General features: G+C 45.4%; 1 protein-coding gene across 1 annotated transcript in view; it reads right to left on the minus strand.

Annotated features, from left to right (window-relative positions):
• LOC146867984 (dual specificity protein phosphatase 13B-like) overlaps positions 1 to 17,762 on the minus strand; it is a 50,049-nt gene extending 32,287 nt beyond the window's left edge. Inside the window, exon 1 of the mRNA XM_085615152.1 lies at positions 17,642 to 17,762. The gene's annotated coding sequence lies outside the window, so the exon portion shown is untranslated. The remainder of the gene's footprint in view (positions 1 to 17,641) is intronic.
• Between the last annotated feature and the right edge of the window lie 794 nt (positions 17,763 to 18,556).

Consider the following 18,556-nt stretch of genomic DNA (forward strand, 5'->3'; position numbering starts at 1 on the left):
TCATTGTCATTGACATTCCTACGAGCTCCAGCAAATGTAATTAAGAAAGCTAACACCATGGGACTGTGTTTCTTTGAATGTCTACTCAATCCAAAGAATCTCCCAAATAAGTCAATATAAATATATATCAAGGCTATATATCAAGGCTCCAGAGGCTACCAGGCCTACCTCCATATGGGGGCCAAGGACAAACATATTATCTCCCTAGATAGACCGGATACAATCAAGGTTGCTCTATCAACGGAGACTAATGCTACAAGTTCTCAGGGAAGACAACGGGCACTGCTCAATCACACTCCAAGGCAACCCAAAAAGCGAGCCTGACTTCCCAAGCTGAGAAACCACTAACTTGAGTACACCAAGCTGGGTAGAGAATTTTCTTTTTTGCTCCTAGTTAGAGGAAGATGACTATGGATCTCCGGATGTTCCAATGTTTACATTCCGACCACACCCTGGAATTCATATTAAATAAAGCCTCACAACCAGCATCCCCAGAAGGAGCACCCTCTGCATTTGTGAGAGCTACAACAAGAAGTTCTTCTTCTCCTCTTGCAAGTTGCAATAGAAAAAGTGGCAACATCTCAAAGAGGATAGAGTATTTATGGCAAGTTTTTGCTGGTAAATTAAATACTAGACTTCTGAAATCTAAACAAGTTTCTGAAGAAATAATACTTTAAAATAATTACTCTATAGGAAGACCTTCTGACACTTCATGAAGGGTAATTTATCTCCTTGGATCTACAGGACATATATATCTGCATACTAATGCACCTGAATCTCGGGCAATATCTCTGATTCGCAGTGGCTGGGCAGCACTACTTATTCAAGGCACTTGGTTTCCGACTGAAACCAGAACCACAAAGTTTCACAAAATGATTAGCGCCAGGGCTGCCTTACTATGCAAGCTGGAGCACAAAGTGTACCCATACTTAGACGACTGGCTCATCAAGGCGCCATCAGATGTGGAAGCATGTGCCTCTAAATCCACTTGCATTAGCCTTTTTCATCAGTAGGGTTTATCACTAATCATACTAAAGTTGTCCATCTCCATAGTTGCAGGACTTCACTTTCAAGGAGCTATTCTTGACATTCAATTGGGTACATAATTCCCCCACAGAGAAACAGTAATGGTACTACAATCAGTGTCAGGGCTTACAAGACTCTGCTGGGCATAAGGTAATCGTGTATAGGATTAATACTCTTCTGCAGGCTACAAATTAAGCAGGCACAGCAAGCGTTAGATCAGCAATGGAAACATTTAACACGCTCATGGGGTGATATAGTACAGGTATGCAGCATAAGGCTCAAATAAGGCTTGGTGTGGTGGATATTTAAAAAAATAATCTCAGCATAGGCCTCCCCTTATAACCCATAATGTACAGGCAAATGATCATTACAGATGCCTCAGCAAAAGGTTGGAGGGTGCACACGTAAGTGCTACCTGCAAGCGTCCTGTGGTCAGAAACTGAGAAAGTATTCCACATATACATATTGGAGCTAACAGCCATAAGGATAGGTCTGCGAGCATTCCTGCCAAGACTGGCAGACAAAGCTTTGTTAATCATGACAGACAACACAACATTGATTGCAAAGCAGGGAGGCACGAGGTCTTGTTATCCAGTCTTGGATATCTTTCATAGATTCACATGCTTGAATCATTTCCAGTCGTCGAACGGGGAGTCCCACGGTACTATAATCAAGCAGTATGTAAATGTACTATAGGTTATAATGGCACTAGGTCATCAATGTAAAGCCTATCTGTGCCCATTTCAAAAAGGCCAAACTTCAAATACAACCAATCAGCTATTAGTACCCTTTAGAACAGTCACTGCCATTTCAAAAAGGCCAAACTTCAAATACAACCAATCAGCTATTAGTACCCTTTAGAACAGTCACTGAATAGGCTGAGTCTCTCCTATTTTCACCGCACATCGTGTGTGAAGGGAGTCTCCTGAGCTCGGCTCAGTTTTCTTCTTCAATCAGCTTCTACAGCTTTAGATACGCATTTTCTGCTATGTCTGACAGAAAATACAATTTTCCATCCCTGCAAGACCTGTGGGAAGAAAAGGGTTCATGTGTATGACCCACCTAAAGACTACATCTACTGCCTCCATCCCCAGCATGAGGTAAAATAGTGTAAAATATGTAGCACTTTTTCCTCAAAAACCTTTATGCATAGAGAGTAGAGGCTGCTCTTGTGGCAGCACTTTTTCCTCAAAAACCTTAAGGGATAGAGAGTAGAGGCTGCTCTTGTGGCTTAAGAAAACAAAGTCACTTAAGACCTCTTCAGATGAGGACAGCGATATCGCTGCCAGGTCACACGAGAGCCAAATCCCAAGATGTCTGATGGGGCCAGAAAACTTCTCAAAACCTCTCAGCAGGCTATGGACTCTCATAACAAGGAGCACTGCAAAATCTCCTGAGAGCCAGCCTTGACTTTGCCATCTACTCCTTCTGCTAAAAAGAAAGAGCGCCCTCAGGCCTCCTCTTCCTATCCAGAGCGGCATATATCCTCTCAGAAATCTCGGTTACATTAGCAGTGCCGCGTTTGTCGACGATGACGACTACCACTCTCTCATAGTAAAGACCATTGATGGCAACAGCGTTGACGATGGCCACCATCGATGCCTCTATCTCATCGATAAGAATCCAACTGTCTACAAAGGTCTCATCCACACTGCAGAAGACGACTCTATCAACCATAACACTGTCCACGTCTCTGTCCCCGTAAATGATGATGCTGTTGAAGACGATCCCGATTACAGTGGTCCCGTCGACGACAATGCCTAAAGACAGCTCCATCCAGCTGATGAAGACACCGTAGATGAGGGTGCAAATTAAAGTAGCTAAGGCCTTCTTACGGCCTGAGATAACTTCACAAAGCAGAGTCTCACCTTTGCTCCGAATACCCACCTACTGGACCTGAAGAAATCCGAGTATGAGAGGCCTGTTCACATCCTTTTTGAGCTGCATGTTAAATGGTAGGAGGATGAGGACTATAACAATGAGGAACAGTACTACCAGCATTATTGTCCTGAGCCTCCAAGGCCTTTTGAGCCTTATCCATACTATATGAACCCTCTTAGACAGGATATTGTTCATCTACCATCCTCACTAATCCAGGTCCTGCAGGCTATGTTTTTAGACTGCAGAAAACGGTTCCCTCAACCTCAAGAGGAACATCCTGCGGCACCGTCTCCGCAACCTGCTGCTCCTCGTCCACCACCATTGCTGTCACCTGCCACACCAACAATGACACCTCGTTCCCTGACGGCTTTAACCCCAAGGGAAGATCCATCCTCCTTAGATGAGGACAGAGAAGAGGGGGAAATTCCTGAGCCTCTGCTAGGTGTGGATGACCGGGATGACTACATAATTTCCACACCGTTCCCACTTCCAAACCAAGCAGGTGACTCTCCTCCTGAGGACATTGGAGGTTTCACAAACTAATGGAGAGAGTGGTTACCGGGTTTCACCTCCCCATGGAAGTATAGCAGTCTGACTACTTTCTATATGATTTTAAAGAATAGACAAGAAAGTTGATCCGCTCCATACCTATCAACAACTACATTTGGCAGGAGGGAATAAAGGTGATGAAGACTCCAGCCACAGTAGTGGCTGTCCTACCTCAGATTGATAAACAGTATGGAGCCCCAGAGGATGCCCCTGCATGCTTGACAGGGCACCCCAAGCCTGACTTTTATATGTCAAGCTATGCAGAGGAGGTCCAAGAACCCGTCAACACCTGTTACTACACCACCCGACAAGGAGGGGTGCCACTTAGACACCATCGGTAAACGCTTCTCTACCATGTCTGCCACTACTCTACGAGTGACCAATGCCTTGGCGATCTTGGGCCGCCATGACCACCAGATGTGGTCCGAGATAGGTGACATTTTGGACGTAATCCGAGAAGACAAGAGACAAGAGGCTAGGAAAGTACTACAAGAGGGAGAGCAAGCAACCTCTAAAGAGATTGACTGAGCAATGTCTATAGCAACACCAGCTAGCCTGTGTAGCAGTCTTAAGGTGCCAAGGATGGCTTAGGGCAATGTCATTCAGATCAAAGTCCAATTCAAGATCTTGGACATGGCGTATGATGGCGATTCCTTATTTGAAAAACATATTGATAAGGTCTTACTAGCAATTAAGAGCGACACCGCGAAATCCCTCTGCACACCCTGCAGTACAGGAAGTTGCCCTTTTGGGCAGCATGAGGACGAGGCTTTTCAGAATATAAGGGTGGATACCAATGTACCCAGCAGTACCAAACCTATCAGTCACAGTACAGACAAGGTTACCAGCAGCTGTCCTATTACCAGTAATCCACTGCGGGTTTCTCCAGACGGGATTCTCGCAGACGAGTGCCTTCTCAAAGCCATAATACAGGTAAGAAACAGTGACCTCAGTCGGGCGCCAGCTACTATCCTCTCTCGTCCCATTGGTGCGAAGATATCCGGCCACATCCATCAGTGGAAAACTATCACATCGGACAGATGGGCATTTGACTTGGTCACCTATGGCCATACTCTGGAGTTTACAGAGCGACCACCAGAAACTCTACCCAGGGGAGCACACCCACCTCATCATTATTCATTAAGAAAAGAGGCCAACATGATGCTCAGCAATGGAGCGATAGAGAAAGTCCTTGCGGCACAAAGTGGAAAAGGAATCTACTCCCTTTTTTCCCTAATACACAATAAATCAGGGGAGTGGAGACCTATAGTAGATCGCAGGAAACTAAATAAATTCCTCAAAAAACAAACCTTCAGGACGGTTACTATTTCAGATATCCTGCATCACCTCAGCAGTGTAGATTACATGACATCTCTAGATCTGGAAGACGCATATTTTTATATCCCCATTCATTCCAAGCATCGAAGATACCTCAGATTCACTGTAGCTGGTAACCATTAGCAATTTAAGGTCCTTCCCTTCGGCCTCAAATCTGCCCCGCAGATATTCACCAAGTGCCTCGCTCCAGTAGCAGTCAGCCTAAGGAAGAAAAGTCATCTGGTATTTCCCTAACTAGACGACTGGCTACTAAAAGCCCCAACTGCACAACAAGCGACCAGAGTGACGACAGCCTGCCTGTCACAATCTTGGCCTTAGTATGAACCAACGAAAATCCTCACTCACTTCCAGTGGAACAATGACGTCCCTTGGAGTCATCCTGGATACAATCCAGAACAAAGCCTTCCTATCTCAGGAACAGCAAGATTTGGTTATCAAACTTGGCTCAAACCATTTCAAGAAGACAGTACGTTTCAGTGAGGATGTACAAGTCGCTCCTAGGCATGCTCTTGTTGGCGATAATTGATTCCATTGGCTTTCCTCAAAATGAGACTGTTGCAAGAGGAGCTTCAACTTCAGTTGGTTCAAGCAATGGGATCCTTCGAATACTTGATCTCAAACCACACCACTCAGGGGGCATCATTTTCCTACCGTTGATTTCAGATTTCATCGTCACTACGGACGCATCTTTGGACGGTTGGGAAGGCCACTTGCAAGACCTCCAATCCAGGGTAAATGATCTTCCTTTCAAAAAATGATGCATGTCAGCAGTCTGGAGTACAAAGCCATATTCCTCTTCCTGCAAACTTTCCTTCCAAGGATCGCAGGATCCTCGGTGTTGCCTAGTACAGACAACACAACCCGCATGTATTACATCAACAGACAGGAGGGAACCAGGTCTTTCACACTCTCAAGAGGCTCAAGAAAGGAACACAGAATATCTCTGAAAGTCGAACAACTTCTGGGACTTCACAATACATTGACAGACACTCTCAGCAGGGCAAAGGACAGTTGCCCCGAGTGGGAACTGGACCAGCATCAACTAGACAAGGTTTTTTCAAGATGGGGGAAACCAACGATGGATCTTTGTGCGACTGGCAGTAATACCAAATGTCAGTTCTATGCCAGCAGATTCTCTCTCCTAGGGTCTTGGGGGAATGCGCTTTCAATGCGATGCCCTGGATATATGCATACACTCCCACCCCATTCGATTGATTCCCAGGGTCCTCACCAAGATGAAGACAGAACGTTGTATTCTCCTGTTCTTTGCCCCCAAGTGGCCCAGGCAGCACTGGTTTTCGGAGCTTCTCCTCCTCTCAGAGATCAACTCCCTTAGTCTTCTACCTGCGCCATCACTTCTGACCGTTAACAGGGGTCATATATGCCATCCGGACCCAGCATCGCTCAGTTTGCACTCATGGCTCCTGACTTCTATGATTTTCGGAATCTTAAGTACCACACGAGCATGCAGAGATATTCTCTCCAGGTCTAGAGCTGAAGGCACCAACAAGACGTACAAGTTAAAATGGAAAGGTTTCTGCCTTTGGGTTCAACAGAATAGCTTGAATCTGTTCCATGGTTCTCTAAAGCAAATCCTACCATATGTTCTCTCTGTTGCCAAATAAGGCCTGGTGTATGCTTCAGTAAAGGTCCAACTTGCTGCAATCTCCAGATACAGACACTCTTCTCAGGGTTTATATCTCTTTTCTTCAAGACTCATGAAGCAATTCATGAAAGGGCTCTTCCAACATTTTCTCTAGTTATAGCCCCGCCTTCAGAATGGTATCTTAAAGTGGTACTCTCACAACTATTAAAGCAGCCTTTCAGGCCTATTTATAATGCTGAGTAGAGATTTCCCGCATGGAAAGTTGCTCTTCTCGCTCTCACATCCACCAGAAAGTTTAGTGAGCTACAGGCCTTTAGCACTAATGAACCTTTGCTTCAGTTCACAGGTTACTTTGTGCTTCTCAAGACTAATCCTAAATTCATCCCAAAGGTTACTTCTCAGTTTCACCTCAATGAGCCTGTCATTCTCCGAACTTTCTTTCCCAATCAGACTACGCCAGCTGTACAGGTGCTTCATACGTTGAAGATCAAACGATGTCTAAAGTTTTATGTACAAAGGACTAAATGCATCCGCAAAACTGACCAGCTACTGGTAGCCTATGGTCAAGGCTGTCAAGGCACTGAAGGGACTAAACCAACAATTGCCAGATAAATCTCTGCAGAAATTCAATTTTGCCACAACAAAGCTGGAAAGCCTTTTTCAAGAAAGGCTAAGGTGCATTCTACGAGAGCAGTCTAAACATTGGCTGCTTTGTTTTGCGCATTTCAATGGAAAAGATGACGTTGAAGAGCACCCACACATTCATGCAGCGCTAGTGCCTGCAATCTATGCAGCGCAGTGACTCAGCCGTGGGCCAGGCGATACCCTGGCATTTGTTCCAATAAGGTGAGCCGCTCTAAAAAGAGGTGTTTTTCCTTCCATTAGCTATATAGCTAACTGTTGTGGTTATTTCTACTATTTTAAATTTCCATATAAATCCTTTTAATTTCATTGTAAATAATGAACATGCTTATGTATTTTATGCATTTAGTTATGAAGCTAATATAGATCTGTATACTTCTATGTTATAAAACATTCTCAGCAAATGTATATTACTTCTACAAACCATCCACTAAGGATAGGTACATCTCTAAGGACACTGCTTACTATTCTGATTCAAGCATGTGACGCTATGAAAGATACCCCAATACTGGATAAGAAAATAAGTTACTTGCCTGTAACTGCAGTTATCCAGTATTGGTATCTTTCATAGATTCACGTGCAACCCATCCACCTCCCCTGAGAGGCTCCCCTAATAGCTCGGGATCATTTATTCCCGCTTGTGCTGGAAAATCTGGGGGACTCAGCATCTCTTAGGATTGTTCTAAAGGGTGCACAGCTGATTGGTTGCATTTGAAGCATGGTCCTTTTTAAAAAGTACATAGATAGGCTTTAAATTGATGACCCAGTGCCATTATAGCCTTTAGTAGTTTTACATACTGCTTGAAAATAGCACCTTGAGACGAACCCTAGACGGGTAACTCTGCTCCGCCAGCCGAGTTTGCGGAGATTTGCCTACTCCGCGCTCCATGGCGAACGTGGAGTAGGCACAAACTCCGCCTCCGTGGCGGTGCGGAGTTAGCCGCTCCCTCCCCCTCCCAAATACTTTAATAAGTTATAAAGAAGGCACTTACCTGTGTTTCTGCTGCCTCCCCTGCCTGGCCGCTCTCCATCCTCCTCCTCTCCCGTCCTCATCGTTCTTCATTAAAAGAAAACACTACGTTGTATGTCTTGCGTGTGTGCATGCTCACGCGCAAGACCTACAATGTAGTGTTTTTTTTTATGAAGGACGTCGAGGACGCAAGAGGAGCAGGAAGGAGAGCGGCCAGGCAGGGGAGGCGGCAGAAACACAGGTAAGTGCCTTCTTTATATCTTTTTAAAGCATTTGGGAGTGGGGAGGGAGCGGGGAGGGGCAGAGAGGAGCTTCGGGGAGGGGCAGAGAGGAGCTTCGCGGAGCTCCACAGAATTTTTTTCAAACTCCGTTGAGCTATGCTTAGAGCCACTACACCAGCTCCACACAGGGTTACTTGGGACTCCCACTTCGATGATGAGGAATGATTCAAGCATGTGAATCTATTAAAGATACCAGTACTGGATAACTGCAGTTACAGGTAAGTATTCATTTTCTTCACTGTCAGAAGAGGCACAGATGCTTTGAGATTGGGCCATTGCGAATGAAGTGGGTATTGCTGTTCAATATTTCTTAGGAGATCAGAACAGCAAAGCAGATGATGAACTCAGACATGCACTCTTGGATTACCGCGAATGTGAGCTCCATCAGAATCAACCGCAACATACCTCTTCCATAAATAGCGAAATCCATGTCCAGACCTGTTCACCACACTACAGAACTAGAAATGCTGGTACTATGCCAGCAGGCCTAGCAACTGGGATCCAAGGGCAGTATTTTCAATGACATGGTCAAACATCTATGATTAGGCCTTTTTGCTCCTCCCTAATCTTTTCCTGGTTTACTGGGTGTTCTACCACTGGAGTGAAGGGGGTGGCGGGTGTCTGTTTCACGTGCTCATTCTCTGCAAGATGTGGGCATCCTGCTGTTAGATGCCACTGTCACATATACGAAAGGCTGCAGCCCCGTTTATGAGAATCTTGTCAACAGAAATGACTAGGCCAATGTGCATTCTTTAACAAGCATCTGCAATGCAATTGTTCTCACATTAACGCAAGTTTGTGCTATTGGCATTGTAAATGACAATGCCTTTTATTTAAGTTTTGATTTTTAAAACATAAAAAAAGGCAGTGTCATTTACAATGCCAGTAGCTTAAACTCTAGCAAATGCGAGACCTATTGCATTCCAAATGCTTGAAGGCATTGCTGAGTTGACCCCTTCAGTCCCCCGTGGCCGCTGAAGAGCGCCCCGTTTGCTACGAGTTGAATAAACAAGCCGGTGGTCCCAACTGTGAACAACAGACAGTCCTGCAGTAAGAGAAACTTAATAAGAAATAAAGAAATAGGGGCAGATTTATGTTCCCTGGCGCATCCCTGCAAATCAGCATGGATGCGCCAGGGAAGATGCGTCACGCAAGTTTGCCCTTCCGCCACCGCAGATGCGCCGCATTTACAATGCGGTGCATCGTGGCGCAAGGACAAGCAGATGCCTGATGTATCTGCCGGCGTAAGGTTGGCGCAGTGCTGAAGTTGTGTCGCAAGCACGACGCAACTTCAGCACTGTTCCAACCTACCCCATACCTAACATGGTGCGTCAAGCCTTACGCCTGCTTCAAGCAGGCGCAGGGTTTTGACGCATCAGCGTTGGTAAAGTGACGCAGTGAAATCTTATAGATTTCACTGAGTCACTTCAGGGGCGTTCCTGCGACGGAACGCCCCCCCTGCGTGGAAACTCCCACATGAAACCTGACGCAGGTTTCATGTGGCGCAGGGCTTTACACCGTGACGCATCTCCATAGATGCGTCACGATGTAAATAGGGCGCAACGTGGCGCAGGGTTTACGCCGCCGCTGCGTCACAAGTGACGCAACGGCGGCGTAAAAGTGGCGCAACTCCAACATAGATCTGCCCCATAGTACTTACAGACTGAAGAAGACGTACTGTGTAACAACAGAAGAAAAAGGGCCAGTCCTCATGAGAGGTTACAAATGAAGAAAAGGCGGAACTAAGGAGGAATTAACAAGCCTAATAACTAATCAAAAGCCAGCCAGCATTTACGAAGGACAATTACACAAGCCAATAATGACAAATATGGCCGGAGAGTTGGCGGGGCCTTCATGTATGTACTTCAATACAGCTTAGTTCGCAGAGCAGCGCATACACTGCCCAGGCTCGACCTAAAAACGGTGGGAAGCATCGCGTCAACTTCCAAGCAAAAACAATGGCGACACTTTTGGGGCTCCGACATTTGTAAGGATGTACATATGTATATATGGTTCGGGCATTCGAAGAACGAGCTTGTACATATTGTCGGTATGCAGAAAACATGACATGCTCAATACACAAAACCATTACAAAAGCCTGTTAGGATACTATGCAGAAATTAAGACATACACTAGTTAGTAAAGCTACTACGAAGTGCACACTGCTAACTGTTCAAAACACTGAAAGCTCGGTCCAAGCAAATGTGCGTTTGCTCTGAGGAATACACATTCTTAAAAACAAATTGTTGGAGTGAAGGTACATGTGGCTTTAAAATACTGCATTTGTGCTGACAAGTGTACCTTTTTAGGGGGAAAAAATACATTATTACAGCTTCTGCACAACATATTGCTTTTGCATGAGTCAATGTACATGTATGAAGAGAACAGACAATAGAATGAGCCATTTTCGCTAAGTTAAAATACAATATTAAACATGTGCCCTATTAAGCCAATATGGGGATAATATATATTTGAGAACTACGAACGTGCTTCATTGGCCACTTAAAATGAGATATCAAATGAAATAATTTTTTACTGGGAATTTGGGTTTTACATCATTTAGAACCCACCACAAATAAAAAAAAGAATGATTTAGGGTTTGAAGGGACCTCAAATCCTCTACTAGGGCCTCATTTATGAAAACTTGCATCGCTGCGTTAAAACAGCGACGCAATAGTTTTCAACACGTCCTCCTTGCGACAGGATGGATGCGCCATATTTGATCTATGGCGCTCCATGTCGCAAGGAGTTACAAATACGTCTGCATTTCTGATGTATCTGTAGGCCCAAAAGTGGTGCATTGCTGGGGTGTGTCTGAAAACGGACGCAACTCCAGCAGTGTGTTCTTTCACATGGGGCAAACCCCATCTGAAAGGGCCTGTGTCACCCTTACGCCTGCCATGAGGCAAGCCTAAGAGATTTACGCAGTAGCGCCCTAGAAGTGTCGCAGTGAAATTTCATAGATTTCACTGCGCCACTTCTACGACTCTTTATTGTGGGGGAACGCCCACCCTGCATACATTATACCCGAAGCAGGTATAATGTAGTGCAGGAGTTTACAAAGTGCAGATGTGTCACTCTGTAAATATGGCGCATCGTGGCACATTATTTACGCTGCCGCAGTGACACAGAAAGTGATGAAATGGCGGCGTAAAAGTGTTGCAGGCCTTCATATATAAGGCCCTAGGGCCTTATTTCTGAGAAGTGTTGCTTTGCTGCAACAAAGCAGCAATGCAACACTTCTCCTTGAGCCCTCCTTTCGACAACATAAATGCGCCGTATTCACAGTACGGCGCATCATGTTGCTTCGAGTTACAGAAATGTCAGTATTACTGACATATCTGTAGGCGCAAAAGTGACGCATAGCTGGGGTGTGTCTGAAAACTGACGCAACTCGAGCAATGTGTCCTTTCACACGGGGCTTACCACATGTGAAAGGGCCTGCATCACCCTTACGCCTGCCATGATGCCATGAGGCAGGCGTATGATTTTGACACAATGGCGTCCTAGAAGTGGCGCACTGTAATCTTAATAGATTCCAATGCGCCTTTATCTTAATAGATTCCAATGCGCCACTTCTACGAGGCTTATATCCGGTGGAATGACCACCTTGCATACATTATACCTGACGTAGGTTTAATGTAGCGCAGTGTTTTACGAAGTGACTCATCTCCCTAGATGCGTCACTTCGTAAATATGACCCAACATAGCGCATTATTTACGCTGCCGCTGCGTCACAAATAGTGACGCATTGGCAGCACAAAAGTGTTGCAAGGGACGTGTAAATCTGCCCCCTAGTTTCTAAAGGAAACGCCACATACAGAGTACAGCATTTCCTCTTGAATTTGGAGGATGCTGAGCTCCCTCCAAACTCTCAACATGGCCCAAAGTTTTTTAATCCTGATATACTACACGTTTTTACATCACTGTTACCTACGAAATAAGAACTCGCCTAATTCTGGTTTTGGTCATCTGCTCTTACGGGTGAACCTGTGGTAGCGTGTCTTAAACAAATAATCAGAGTTCATAATGGCCCTTGGGCTGCTTTGCAATACTAACCCAATCACATCTGCACTCTAGCTCTGGTTTAACGGGTCTGGGAACCAATTTGGTTTCTACACCGAAAACACACAACCCAGTGCATTTCGAGTGTGGAGCCCAGACTGCATCAGTGCACATCTACATCTCCCTAGGTGCTAAAGCGGTATTGTGTGCTCAGGTCAATCGACTTAAGAGGTCCCTTGGTAGAAGGGAAGCAGCCTCTCACTCCAATGAGCAGGGTTAGCGTCAGGGCTTTAAGTGGGCCGGGTCTTGCAGGTGCTGAGCACCGGCAGCTCTAAAAAGCAGGTGCTGAGACGGGTCCCTATCGTGCTCTCAATTTCTGCCCTCACCCTCAGGATGAAATAAAATAAATCTTAACTCTGGAGCAGTGCCACCCTTCACTGCCTTTGATGTAACTTCAAAAAACTCGTTATAGTTCTTTCACAGTCTCACCATTTCAGAACTGCAACATTTCAATATGCTATACTACAAAGCCATAGTTGTTGCTTGTTTATGTTATGCAGCTAACAGCGCTGACAAAGCCAACAGTACTGGCTTGTTTTACTTGTAATGTTACTTGCTGTATTATATATATGGATGGAATTACAGAATTAGTAAAATACCAGTCAGGTGGCACACTAAGTTAAGCATAGATTTTCAATGTATGTGCTTGTAAGCCACGCCCTTAATTACATTGGTAACGCCCCTTTAAAAAAAATGTTTTCATCTCACTTAAAGCCCTGGTAGCGTCACCATCAGTGAGGTCATATGACTAGCAGGGCCGGCAATAGCGCTGGTGGTTAGGGTGACCAACTGGCATTGGTGCAAATTCAGGACGGTGAGTGTAAAAATTCAGGACAAAGGGTCAAAATTCAGGACACAAATTCAGGACAGGAGGTCAAAATTCAGGACAAAACTTCAGGACAATAGGTAAGTTTTACAGACACATCAGAGGAGGTCGCGCAATAGTATATAAGTAAGCCCAGCCATATCCAAACATATTCAACCATTTGCAAACCTACCCATCATGTATCCTTCCATCTATCATTTCACTCACCCATCCATCCATCCATTCACTCATCCATCCAGCCATTTACCCTTTCACCCATCCAGCCATCCTTTCACTTACTCATCCATCCACCCAGTCACTCATCCTTCCACCCATCCACCCTTTAAGTCATCCGTCCATCCATTCACCCTTGCACTTATCAATTCATCAATGCATCCATCATTTCACTCATCCATCCACCCACTCACTCATCATCCACCTTTTCACTCATCCATCCTTTCACTCATCCATCCACCCTTTTACCCATCCAGCTACCCTTCCACCCATACATCCAGCTATTTACCTTTTCTCTCATCCATCCTTCCACTCACTCATCAATCCATCCATCCTATCTCATTATCCATCTATTCAATCTTTCATTCATCCATTCACCCTTTCACTAATTCATCCAGCCATCCACCCATCCCTTCACTTACTCACTCGCCCACCTTTTCATATTAATTTTGAGCTGAGCCTTTTTGAGAAGAGGCCCATCAAGTACTTCACCCTCGCTGCCGGAGCCATTTCAGGACTGGGACAGAAACCACCCAGGGCGGAGACAGGATCCACCACAGGGGGAGGGGGGCAGGAGCCATCACAGGCAGGGGGGGACAGGAGCCACCACATGGGGGGGCAGGAGCCATCACAGGAGAGGAACAGGATCCACCAGGGTGGGCACAGGGCTGGGCATGCAGTATTCTAGTATCATCTTGGTCTCTTCCAGGGTGGGGTAGGGCTCCTCCCCCCCCCTCCTGGACAAGACAACGAGACGACAGGCTCTCTTTCTAAAATGTTAGTTTTGCCATCCCCCACTGTGATATACAGTACTTAAAGGAGATACTCCAAGAGAACTGATTTAACTGATTGTGCTCCATACTGTGTTAATCAGTGTGGGTGTGATTGTGCCATTGCTTTATTTTATTACATTGTGGACTGCATGTTTGAAGAACCGAGGCTTGCTTGCAATTTAGTAACAGTAATTAAGCTCTGTGAAGAGAACCACGTATTGCCTCGGTGTAATCAGGGCCCGTTCTATGATGTTTGGGGCCCTGGTCAGAAATGGAATGTGTGAAACGCCTCTAAATTGCAGAGACATGAGGCATTCAGGGCTGTTTGCATCTGAATAGATGCCCCTGCTCCTGAAGCTGCAGCCCCTCCCTCTCAGTCACCTTCAAGCACCTCTTAACAGCTCATCAAGGGCTGAAGGTGTGAGGGTCGCCATCCTGCTGTGCCTCTCCAATGCTGCTTGGTATCTGAGACTTGGTACTGCCCGTTTAAAATTACGGACAAATGGCGTCCGTTAAAGAATCCTTCACGGACAACGGACAGACGGCCGAAATTACGGACTGTCCGTGAAATTTACGGACGGTTGGTCACCCTACTGGTGTCCAATTCGACAATCACTTTTGGCGTCCACACATCCCATGACCGTCTCCTCTGATTCTCTCATTTCCACCTGCAAAAGTGCCCCTCATCTCTCCTATCATAAGATATTGCTAAATACAGCGCCCCCTGAGGTCACAGTGCCCCCTCCACAGGTCAGCGCCCAGTTCAGCCGCACGAGTCGCACTGCCCAAAAGCCGTCCCTAATGACCAGCACAGTAATGTGAGTAGGGTTAGCGTCATCATCAAGTGAGGTCATCTGACCAGCACAGTACAGTGAGCAGGGTTAGCGTCACAATCAGTGAGGTCATTTGACTCGCACAGTGACGTACATGGGTCAGCGCTGGTAGAAAAAAACGCATTCTTTTCTCATGCTTTAAGTGGCAGTGAGAAGTACTGTAGTGGTGGATGTGCGAGAATGTGCAGGTCTCCTATAGGGGCGGGAATAAACCGCCTCTGCGCGAGGTATAGCAGCACGTGGCACTGTCAAACCTGTGTCCTTGTGTAATGTAACTGGTGCGCATGTAAAAGCGCTCCAATATCTCCGGGTTGAGTTCGAGCTCTATAAAGCTGTAAACAAAACACACATTCCCACTCTGATTCTTTTGTTAGGTTTGTGGAGCGGAGTGTTGGAGCAAGAGTAGTTAGTGAGTAATGGCAAACCTAGGATGCAGGTTATTATTTTCTTTTTTTGGGTGCGGTCCTTCCTTACCTCAGCAAATGTGCTAGTATGTGAATTTTTTTACAGCAGTTTCTTAAAAAATATTGTATTTTCTTTTAAGAAGTACATTTTCGTCAATAGTACGAACTATGAAAACAAACTAATACAGTCCAACACATTTCAGGTACACATACACGTTCTCATTGGAAAGACTAGATGGTTATTCAAGACTGCCGGTAAAAAAATATACAGTATTGATATGCGCCGTAGATAAACATTAACTTTTCTTTTTTGCCTTGTTTATGCTTTGTCTCGTATCGTCTGGAAGCTTTTCAGGACACGGTTTTCTAAGTTAAAGCAATGTTTCATTCGGCATTAGGAAGAGGGTTACCTTAAGCTATTTTTTTATGTAGGTAGCACATTATAATTTATGGGGTCCTGAGAAGATTTTTGACTGGATGGGAGAAGTCTTTCATATTTACCGATTAGTTTCATTCAAAGTGATGTAACAATAGCAATTTAATATTTAAATATGAGGGGAGACACAGAAATGGCACCATCCATGGTATGATTTTCTGAGTGGGTGTTTAAATCGCCAGAAGGAAAGTTAGGCCCCAGTTGTTTTCCTTAAGGGCAAACGAAGAGGGTATTAAAATATGGCAACCATGGCATACTTCGGGGCCAGGCTTGCTGGAGGAATGATAGGCAGAGGTTAGGAAACGACTGGTACTTTCATAGGTAGCAATGTCCAATGAGCAAGCAGGCTTGCCCAAAGATTGTCAACGTCAGTTGAAGTAAAAACTGGTGGATCAGTGGGCATCTCTGGCCCAGGGAAGGAGTAGGTTTAATGGAGGTCCCGTAGATCTAAGAGGAAGTGACCAATAGATCAGTAGGTAGCACTGGTCGAGTGTGTGGCCAGGCTTGCCTGTGGTAAAAGAATGGTCGATCATCAGTGAAGTAGCGGGTAGAACGACAAGCAGCGAGAATGTCCAGAGAAGTAAGACAGGCTGGCATTCAGGAGAAGGAGGGAAGAGGGTGTTAAAGACGAGTGGTAGGAGTCGTGTGTTTAGAGGTGCAATGAGACGATAACATTATTCATAAGCCTGATCTTAGAGATTGTGATAATCTGAAATTGATTTAGTGAGATTTAGCAACTGTAAAACGGGTCTCAAGCTCTTCAAGTCTATGCCCTAAGGGGTTCTTGTGTGTGTGTGTGTGTGTTGAGGGGGGGTGGTACAGTCGCCCATTCCCTGGAAACTTTGAGGAATGGATTGGAGCAGAGATTCACATCAATACTAGTGGTCCAAATGCTTAGCTGGTGAATAAAGTGTCTGAGTGCAAGCTGAAAGGAAAGGCATGATTTCCTGGTCACTTCAAGAGATGGTCGCCCACATTCCAGTCTTATTTGGATGGGGGGCAAGGGTTTGGGTTACTAAGGCAGGATAACCGAGATACTATGTAATTTCATATTTCTCACTCATGGCTGGTGGCAACCTACAGCGCCACAAGTAGTTTTTATTTTTTATTTTCATGGCACAGCAAAGTGTCAGTGAACAGGGATAGGTTGCTGGAGGGCTGGTTGTTTCAGGCAAGCAAAAGACTGCTTCGTTTGTCCAGTAAGTGTGCAGGCTTAGAAAAGGGCCTGCAGGTCCAGATGAGGAAAACGATTGAAGGTCAGTCAAAGTATTCGGTAATTAAAGAAAAGGAACTGGAAGGTTGCGAGAAAATAATCGAAAGGTAAAATGTGGGCAGGGCTAGGAACGGAAGAATCAAGTAGATGGAGTTGATGTGTTTGGGTTAGGTGGCGGTAATAGCGTGGACGATACAATAGTTTGACATTTAGGGGATTATATCTTGATATGTAAAAATAAAACCTGGCAGAGAATGTCATTTTATAAATTCTCTCCTCGGTCCACAATAACTGAACCTTTAGTGACCGACCGTAAAGCATGCATGCCAAGGGCGCACATTCCAATATAGAACGGGTGTAAATCAACTGCCGAGTATGTATTCTCCCGGGCATGTTGTAGGCCAGGTGGGAAAGGACACATCCGTGTGACAGAGAACAAACAACCAATCTCCCCTCACTCATAAGTACTAGTGTTTAACGCTGCAATGTCAGTTACTCCGAAATACTTATCTGGGGCGAGGGCCCCCATCCCGTCAATGACATCCACCAGCACAACTGTCCTTCCTATTGCTACAAGGAACTTACCTTTCTTCTTCGCCAACCGATCCGCTTTAACGTTAAGCTACTGAACCCATGCTCTGCAAAACAAACGTCCTCCTCGTGCGGCGAGCAGTACTTGTGGCCTCTGAGCCTAACGTGCAGGCGGGTCCGGTGAGGGCCGCATTGTGATGTCATCGACCGTCACTGCTGACTGCGCACCTACGTCATAACGCCGCTTGGCTCCCGTATGTATCTCAAGACAGCTCACGTATATGGCGCTTATCTGTAGCGAGGGGAAAAGTGAGAGAAAAGTGAGGGGAAACATTCCCTCAGAATCTCTCCCATCACTTGTATGCTGGTTGTTTCAGACTGTGTATTAGCGAGAAATTCCAGCTCTGTACACACTTCATGAAGCAGGATTAGGGGTTCGTCCGCTGCACAGACTGAGGCCCTTATTGAAATGGGAGTTTGTGCTCAAATGAGGAATGCGGGTTCTCCTTAAATGTCGGACATGCACTTCCTGCAGTATTCTGAGTTTTGCTGTTCCATATAGGGGAAACCCGCCATTGCATTACACCCCAATGAGGTCTTCAGAACGGGGACGTACTATTGCACTGGGGCAAAACCCAAATCGGTGATATTGGTATTTCTGAGGGTGCTATTACCTTATGGTAAGCCCTGAATTTAGAATGAAGGCCTAAGTTTTAAACTTCACTACTACTGTCTAAACATGTCAAGTGAGGCTGTTCCTTGAAATCGAGAATTATCTGGTTTGAGAGATGTCCACTCCATCCGACATTTTTACAGCTTTTTGTTAGAGCTATGTGTGTAGATACCGTCATGCTTTTAGTTTTTCGTCCCTAGAAACATTTAACATCTAATAGTGAGAGAAGCAGGAACAGGCATTTCTCTTCTGAATAGCCAATTTACACCTATGTTATTGTTCTGAATCGTCACAGA

Source organism: Triturus cristatus, chromosome 1_2, assembly GCF_964204655.1.
Source record: "Triturus cristatus chromosome 1_2, aTriCri1.1, whole genome shotgun sequence".
In the NCBI taxonomy this organism is placed as follows: domain Eukaryota; kingdom Metazoa; phylum Chordata; class Amphibia; order Caudata; family Salamandridae; genus Triturus; species Triturus cristatus.